The 9,445-nt window shown below is 43.5% G+C and overlaps 1 pseudogene; it reads right to left on the bottom strand.

Moving 5' to 3' along the window:
- Window positions 1-8,779: 8,779 nt before the first annotated feature.
- On the bottom strand, window positions 8,780-9,215 carry LOC121450695 (annotated as a pseudogene).
- Between the last annotated feature and the right edge of the window lie 230 nt (window positions 9,216-9,445).

The following is a 9,445-nucleotide window of genomic DNA, read 5'->3' as shown; positions in this document are numbered from 1 at the left end:
CAGGACAAACTCTGACTCTTTTACGCAGGCAGTTTGTGCAGTTTGCAAGCACAGGCTGTTGAAGCTCGCTTGCTGGCTACAGCCAGTACCTCAGCCATGAGGCTGGAAAGCTAAGGAATGGGCTGGATCCAGCTGGCAAAGCCACACCTTTAATCCTACTGATATTGCTTGGTAAATTAAAGATTCATGTGGTCAGAAAAAGAGAGATATACAGTAAAGAGAGATTCAAAGACAAAGAAAATTTTTAAATGGTTTACAGTGTGTTAAAAATATATGCAGACTAAAAGTTGTAGTTCTTAAAGTAAAAAACAAAAAAAGAAAGAGAGTTGTGTGTGGTAGCACACGCCTTTAATCCCAGTGCCTAGAAGGCAGAGGCAAACAGACCTCTGTGAGTTCAAGGTGTAGTAGCTTACACCTTTAATCCCAATGCCTGGGAGGCAGAGACAGGCGGATCTCTGAGAGTTCAAAGACAGCCTGGTCTACAGAGTTACTTCAGGTCAAAGACACAGAGAACCTGTCTCAAAAAGCAAAGAGTTAAAAGTAAAAATAAACGAAATCGAGGTTAAAACAAAGCTGTACAAAGATGGAAAATACACAGAAAATTTTGATACTGTATGCTATTATGCTCTCTTTAAATTATTTAAATGCTGAGGAAGGAGCAACAGATGCTAAAAGATATTTGTTTATAAATACTGCTGAACTAATCCAACATAGATATTTTGAATTTGTATCTAAGGATATGATACTTTGGAAAGGAGTTTCTTATTTTGTTTTCACAGAGGGTGAGACGCTGTTCATTTCTTCTATTCCGATTTGGTATGATGGACCACGTCCTCCTGAATGGTTCCTGTGCACGCCTTCAGAAAATTGCTTCGCTCAACTGCCAACTGAGATGAAACTAGCACACAGGTTATACCATGAAAGACCTAATTAACGACGCCCCCATTCAGCAGGAAGCAGTTTGGAGAGAAATAACTGCGCCCATATTCCCAAAAAAATGTTTATAAATGTTCTTTTACATTTAAAGGGGGATATGATATAGGTATGAATAATTTGCATTAGTATAGATTTTGCTTTATTGATAGAGATTTAAGGTCAATTTTGTTATATATATGTGTTTCTGATTTTGATTAAGGTATTGTGATTGTCTAGTACATTTAAATATGTACTGTATAATTAAGAAATATAGGTTGTTAATGGATAATCATCGATAATAGTAAAGCTTGTAGTCATGTTAGTTAGATTTTCTAGATATATAGAGATATATTTTAGATAGACATTCTTCATGTCTTTCAAAGATTACAGAATAGGACATTTAATGTTTTAATAACTGAGGACTTTTCATGACAATGAGACACGTCTGCTCCTGGCAGCACCAATCTACTTCAAGAGGAAGATGGGCATCGAAGAGGCACCTTATGGAGTTTGATAGCCATTTGGGCAAGAAACTGCTCTTGCCTGGACTATTGCATAAACTGGACACAGAGAACCCGCAGAGAGAGGACTATTGAACTTGCCTAAGATGAGATGATCTTTTGGGGTTCCTGATTCATTTTGAAAGAGTCTGCGAGACATTCCGCAGGACACAACAGATAGTGACTGAACTGACTTTGAATTTTCCTGCTTTATGGAAATGTCTGCTGGATACCATGGGCCTAAAGGCTGAAGATGGATGCCCCAACGGTACAGAGGAACTTTGGGTGACTGTCCAGGCAGCGAGATGTCTCTGTCATTTCTAGAGTTTTAAAAGTTGCTTTTTTCTTGTTTGCTTAGGTAGTATTGTATCTTTCTGGAGTCTTTGATGGAGTTAAGAATAGTTAGTTATAGTTTTCCTTAGTTATGATAAGGATTATTGTAACTTTTACTTGATAACTGTTTTGTTATATGTAATTTTGCTATGTTAAAGCCTTTTATTTTTGTTTAAACCGAAAAAGGGGAAATGATGGAGGAAGGTCATTGGCTAATAAAGGCACTGCCCTGGCCCATTTTATTGGTTAGAGGATAGGTGGGAGGAGTAAACAGAACAAAATGCTGGGAGGAAGAGGAAGTGAGGTCAGAGACTCACAGCTCTCCTCTCGGGAACAGACGCCTGAGAGAGACGCCATGCCCTGCTCCCGGGATGAAGCTCCGACCCAGGATGGACATAGGCTAGAATCTTCCTGGTAAGCGCACCTTGGGGTGCCATACACAGATGATTAGAGATGGGCTAAATTAATATGTGAGAATTAGCCTAGAAGAGAATGGGCCAAGCAGTGTTTAAATGAATACAGTTTGTGTGTTGTTATTTCGGGCATAAGCTAGCCGAGCGGGCGGCTGGGGTGCTGGGGTGCTGGGGAAGAGGCCCCGCCGCCCCTAATACTACATCCACCAAGGATGCTAACACCTGTGACCTTTAACACCCTCTCATATGTGGCTGTGCAGGAACATGCAGGCGAAGGGGTTCTAAAGTACTCTCTTAAACCTCTCCTTCAAGAGAGGGCCTTCTATCCAAGTTTATGGAGCCTACTAGCCAGAACCAGCCCAGAATACTGGGTGAGCAGGGCACTGAGGCACACATCTGGGCACAGCACTTGAAAATTCAGCCAAAGCTTTCATGCTATGGTTTGACTATGTCCACCCAAAGCATGTGTTGAAGCGTAATGCCCAGTGTAACAATGGGGTTGCTGATGGAATCAGGGCCAAATCCTGAGGTCCAACAGCCATTAACTCTCACAGTCCATCTTCAGGGTACTGACAGGAGCTTTACACTTAAGACTTACTTATTTTTACTTGATTGCTTCTATCTTAGATCTGTTGCATGTTCAGAAATGGATGTTATGGGTAATTTAGAGTATTTTATGTATATGAATGTTTTTCTGGCATACAAATATGTATGCGCCTTCCATGTGTGCCTGATCCCATGAGGAGGTCATAAGAGGGCACGAGAGCTCTTAGAGCTGGAGCTGAAAGTGGTTGTGAGCCACCATGTGGGTGCTGGGAATCAAACCTGGGTCCTCTGCAAAAAGCAGCTTGTACTCTTACCCTTGGAGCCAATATCCCAGATCAGAGGTTTGAGTTTAAAGGGAAGGGGCCTTCTATTAACTAAGCATCCTTGATCAGGGCTTGATCAAACCTCTTGCAAGGAGGTCTGACAAGTTGTTAAAACTGTGAAATCTCCCGGTAAGACAGGCACCCTTTCTGGCTGTCATTAGGCTTTTCAACATTTGACTCCTGGAGAGATTGCGATTTCTTGGATTCTTTATTTCAATAACCAGGTAGTGAATGGGAGGGATGTAGATGTCTCTTCAGAATACCTTCATTCCTACTGGGGAAAGAGGAAATTATTTTCTTCAGTAGTGTAGACACTGATAAGTTTCCCATGCTACCATAAATACCTTCCCACTCATGGTGATGGAAACAATCTAATTAAGCTAAGTAGGACATAAACACACACACACACACACACAAGAAAGTATAATGGGAATTTTGGGGAAGACAAAGGGTAACATCAGTTGGATGGGGATAAAAGAAGATAATGGGGTGTATGTGATCAAAAGTCTCTGTAAACACATATGAAATTGTCAAAGAGTAAATCCACACATAAAATATTTTAAAGAATATCTTTATTCCTGCTAACATTATTACAAGGTAGGACCTGAAGGGGGGTATTGATTCATCAGGTTTCCATCCACTTTTCTGAACACACAAATGCCAATTTCAAGAAGGTTCAAAGCTACAAGTCTGGTCTCTTCTGTCATAGGCAGACAGGCTCATTCTAACTCCCCAGCACTCTGTCAAGCAGCACACAATGTTCTGAGACACATAGTCAATACTTTTTCCTATCAAAACTAATCCAATCTTAAAGCCAGGCAGAGCATGTGCCTACAACCCTAGTGCTCTAGAGGCAGAAACAGGCTAATTCCTAGAGCATTCTCGACTGTCAGTCTAGTGGAATCAGTGAGCACTGGGCTCGGTGAATGACCTTGACTCAGAAAATAATGTGGAAAATGATTGAGGCAGATACCTAGCATCAGCTTCTGGTCCCCACACACATGTGTACATGCAGGTACCAGCACTCATACTTACACGCACACACACACACACACACATACACACACACACAAGTTCCTTATGCACTGCCCCTGCCCTCAATGAAGCTACGTTGTATTCCCCTTGCCTGGCCTATGTGAACCATTCCTGCATGTCCAATTATGGACCACAAACTCTCCAGTGACAAGATCTTGATGCCCCTCATAAGTTAGATCTTATTACAGAGCCTATTTGTAAATGAATCATCAGAAAATCAGCCATTGAAAATATCGTCCTCATTTCTCCAACTGGGGAGTCTATTCTCAGAGGGCCTCCAGCATTGAGGAGACATTCAGAAAGACAATGAGACTGGGGACAAATGCAAATAATTTACTTGCAGAAGATTCTCATTGATTGTCGTAGTTGCTTTAGAGCAGTGTTTACCCACGATATTTCTTTCAGCCTAAGGTGCGGGAATTTTGTCAGTTACTTACTGAATGAGACTGCCGGTGGTGAAACCAGAGGAAAATAGCCAACCAGAAGTCAGTCGGATCATGAGCTCAACTGTGAATTTCCGCTGCCAGTGCATTGGGAGTGTAAGATCAGCAGCCAGCAGAGAGAGGAAGGTTAAGCCAGGCGTGATGGCACACACCTTTATTCCTAGAACTTGGGAGGATCTCTGTGAGTTTGAGGCCAGCCTGGTCTACAGAGTGAGTTCCAAGACAGCCAAAGATATACAGAGAAATCCTGTCTCAAAAAACAAAACAAGAAACAAAAGGAAGAAAGAAAAAAGAAAGAAAGAAAGAAAGAAAGAAAGAAAAGAAGAAGAAGAAATATTGAAGGTTGTTCATTTGTGTTCATCTCTTACCGCCTGGCTGTCTTTCATTGGTTAACAGTGTTTTGCGATGATTTCAGGCCTCCAGAAGGTTTATGAAGAGAGAAATAGCTCTTTCTTCCTTCACGGCCTTTCTTTTCGTTAGTATCTCCATAACTGTAGTTCACGGGCCAAAACGAATGGATTAACTTCAGCATGACATTATGTGCTAAGCTACAGATCTTATCAGATTTTGCCATTTTGTGCTCTAGTGTTTAATTCTTCTGGGGTTTTTGTTTGGTGTTTGGGGAGGGTGCATGCATGCATGTGTGCATGTGTGCATGCATGCATGGGTGTATTGTGTGTGGGGGTGTGTGCATTCACCCATGTAGAAGAACATGGAGACCAAAGGTTGGCATCAAGATTTCTTTCTTTTGTTGCTCTTCCCTTTAGTTTTTGAGACAGTCTCTTGTTGAACATAGGCTTCTCAAGTTCGTCTGGAGTTGCTGGCCATTGAGTCCCCTGGGTCATTCTGGTTTTGCCACCTGCCCCCAGAACTGGGGTTATAGGTGTGTTGCCATGCCTAGCTTAGACGACTGATGATGGTCCGCACAGCGCCCCATGTTTGCCCCATCAAGTCCTTTGCCAACCGAGTCCTCAGCTGTCTCTCAAACTTTCTACTCTGTAATAAGAACCAAATCAGGCCAGGTTGCATTTGAATCTCACTGTCTCTCCTCTCCCCAGCAGCTGTCCATCTGCCTTCCATTGTTTCTCATGACCTTGACCTATCTGAAGCATGCTGCTCAGGTGTGTGTAGAGAATGTAGCTGGGTGTGGGTTTCCCAGTGTCTTCGTCTGATGGTGCTTTCTCATAGAATCCTGTTGGCCATCAACATGACTTGCTGCAGGGGACATGGGTGTAGATCCCTTGGCTAAAGTGGCTTCCCTGTGATTTCCTACTATAAAGCTACCCTATTTATCTTTCTATGCTATTCCAAGAACTCTCAACTTGATACAAAATACAAAAAATACCCCTCTTAAAATAAAGATAATTAGCTTATGGTTGTGCAAAATATGAGTGACACTGTCCTGGGAGTGTGGATTCATGACCCCAAAAGGCATGCTCTATTGGAGAATGTTTATGTGAGACTGTATTAGTTACAGAACAAAGAAAGTCATAGGTCATCTATCAAATACATTGGTAGGGGGCTGGAGAGATGGCTCAGAGGTTAAGAACACTGACTGCTCTTCCAGAGGTCCTGAGTTCAATTCCCAGCAACCACATGGTGGCTCCCAACCATCTACAGTGAAATCTGGTGCCCTCTTCTGATCTGTAAGCATACATGCTGACAGAACACTATATACATAATAATAAATAAATAATTCTTTAAAAAAACAAATGCATTGGTAGGGACCATATTGTAGGTGAGATACAGCAAAGCAGACCACACACACACACCCTTCTCTAGATGTCAGATACTAATATCTGTCAGTACTAATGATTGGCTAAGGAGGTGTTTTAAAGGTCTTGATAGTTACAGGAATGTCAGGACAGACACAGGGCCAGGCAATGAACTGCTCTTAGAGGGATTAAAAGCAGCTCAGGATAATTTGGGTCTGGTCTGTAACATTTGACTCTCTAGAACCATGAGTCTCCCAGCATCTTGCAGATGTGGCTTTTCTTTTTTGGGGAAAACATCAGTCTACTCAACCAAGGGCAATTTTTGTTTCCCAAGGTGTGTAAGCGCTGTGCGGGCTCCTGCATTTAGCAGGGGGGACTCTGTGGACAATGCATGCATTTCACAGCAGTCCTCTCCAAAGACTTCTGTGCCCAACGTGGTAATTAATCACTTCTCAGGAGACAATTCCAGCCTGTGTAAATTCCTTGTGTCCCCAAAGAGTTCCACCCATTAATTTTAGCATCCTTCGATTGCCTAGAGCAATCACACCAGTGCCGTGCTAATGGTGATTTTCTAACTCATTCATTTCTTCTCATTTATTAAGTCTGCCTTGCATTTTAAATTAGCTTTTCATGGAGCCCTAATTTGAACATAAGGAAGTGGATTTATTTTCTGTGTCAGTGGTAGAAGCAGCCTGAAAAATACATCATTCTGTCTTATTCATTTGTCCACTCATCTATTTAGTCAGCAAATACTTGTGGATTTGCTTAATGGTTATGCATTGCAGCTCTGCGCCCCAGACTTGGAGAACAAAACAAGCATATTCTGTGTGCTGCAGAGGGCACTCTTGGTGGGAGAAGATACACAATAGGTAATGGAAGGGGCCAGGGCAGGTTACAGCTGGAATGATGGCATCCCACCCGCCGATGAAAAGGGAAGCGAGACAGGAACTACACAACTTCTGCTGTAGCTATGGCTTCAGTTGTAGGTAGCGGACTTCTTTTAAAGTCACAGTAAGAAAATATTATCAAGAAATAAAACACCAGAAGGCACTGGGTGATGGTAGTACATGCCTTTAATCCCTTCACCTGGGAGGCAGAGACAGGCGGAGTCTGTGAGTTTGAGGCCAGCCTGGTCTACAGAGTGCGTTCTAGGACAGGCTCCAAAGCGAAAAGAAAGAAAGATAAAGAAAAAGAAGAAAGGGAGAAAAGGAAAACACCAGAAGACTGGTGAGGTGACTCAGCAGATACAGGTTCTTGCTTCTAAGCCTGATGATCTGAATTCAGTCCTTGGAACTCACACTATAGAAGGAAAGACCCAGCTTCTACAAGTTGTCTTCTGATCCCCACCTGTGTATTTTCACAAACACATGAGAGAGATAGAGATAGAGAGAGAGAGACAGAGAGAGAGAGAGAGAGAGAGACAAAGAGAGAGAGAGAGGAGAGATCAGCTACAATTCACTGCTAGTATGGGACTGTTTTATTGTAATTGCCAACAGGGTACAGATAAATCAAAGAGAAACAGAACCAGCAGGATCAGGAGATTGGGACCGTAGCTCCAGCGGTCACCCAGCAAAGCCCCTCCCCATGGTTATATAAGCAGTAACTGTTACTGGGTGAGGGACAGAGAACCCTCCAACAGCACAGCTGTAGAACCAGGATTGGCTCTTTAGGAGTTAATTCATAGTGTCTTCATCAGCCTGATCTACTGAGCTACAACAGGCTCCTTCAGGCCAGTGCAAGAGTTATTGCTTAATATCACAGGTGGAACTGGATATTTCTGAAGCCTCAGTGTCGATCAAGCGAATATGAGATTCTTTTTTCTGCTGGCTAACTCATCAAAGGGGCCTCCACACCATTGTGCTGTAGGGTACACCTGTGAGTTCCTCACTTAGGAAAGCACATACAGAGGTTGAGCAGTCTGATTTCCTGGGAATGACATTGCTTCCACTAGCTCCTTCAAAAGAATACCTCTGTGTATACCAGCAATGACTCCTATACAACACAGCCAAGCAGAGCAGGAAGGTCCATGCCTGTAATCCCAGCACTTGGGAGGGAGGTTCAGGTAGAAGTCAGCTTGGGATGAATGGCACACTCCTTCAGCCCAGAATCTGATTGAAGCTCCTCACCAGCAGAGAAGAAAGAAATCCAGCACAGTTGACAACACTCGCTTGAAAAGAGCTGTTGAAATATTAATACCCCTTCTGCATGGAGATAGATTCTGCTTAAAGAACATGGAACCAGGCTGAGAGCCTAAATGTATTTTTTTTTTTTTGAAGATACGGAACCTTTCTTTATTTACAGGACAGTGACAACACTAGGTGACTGGAGTGACCCGGGGAAGAGACAATTCCCAGCTGCCAGCTACAGGTATAGATGTCATCGCTCGTTCTGGGGCTGTCAAGGGCACTGCATGGGCGGGAGAAGTTTCTTGTGGAGACCAGTAAGGCTCACCTAGCCTCCAAATGGCCTCTCAATTGAACTGTTTGAGAGCTGGCAGGACAACAGAGCCGGTTCATTACAACGTGTCACCCACAGAAAGTCGAGTGCCTCGAAGCTTCCAGCTTTATCATCACCTGCCCATTGCTGTCCCAGGTGCCATCAGAACTGGAACAGGGTCCTCTTCAGGTCTGGCCAGCCTGTGGGGTCACGTGCAAAGTCCCAGTGCCTTTAGGATGGTGTCTTGCTGGAGGTGGTGGCCCCTGTCTTCTTCGATGCACCCTTCAGCAGTGTAAGCTTCTTAGGAAGGCTAGAGTTGGCCTTCATCACCACGTCATGCTCAATCTTCTTCCGGATCCCCACTTCCAAGCTCTTCTTCAGCTTTTGCTGCTGCAGGATGCGCGCCTTCTTGGGAGCGATGACTCGACCGCCTTTCCTCGGCCCTCGGCTCCGCAGCTACCGCCTTGCTTTTAGGTTTCTGCGCCTGAAACTTGCGCTGTCCCTGCGCGATGTTGTACCACCGCCTAAATGTATTTGAAAATGAGTGTTGCCTCATTTTCCCCCCTAGACAGTGCCTGGGAACTTCAAAGAAGTCCGTTAGCTTTGTTTACAAAGTGGGATAAAGCGATCCTGCATTCCCACAGCCTGGTGGGCTAAACTTTCATTTTACCTACTGTAATTCTGTGGGTAAAATATAATATTCAGCTAGAGCTCAGTAACCACCCAGCGACCTCATTTAGGTTTCTTAACAATACTTTAAAGAGAGTATTCATCCCCAACCAAAAT

This window comes from Microtus oregoni, unplaced genomic scaffold (assembly GCF_018167655.1).
Source record: "Microtus oregoni isolate MIOR12 unplaced genomic scaffold, Mior012 000007F_ref0000211, whole genome shotgun sequence".
NCBI classification, from domain to species: Eukaryota; Metazoa; Chordata; class Mammalia; order Rodentia; family Cricetidae; genus Microtus; species Microtus oregoni.
This window is presented reverse-complemented; position numbering and strand designations above follow the sequence as displayed.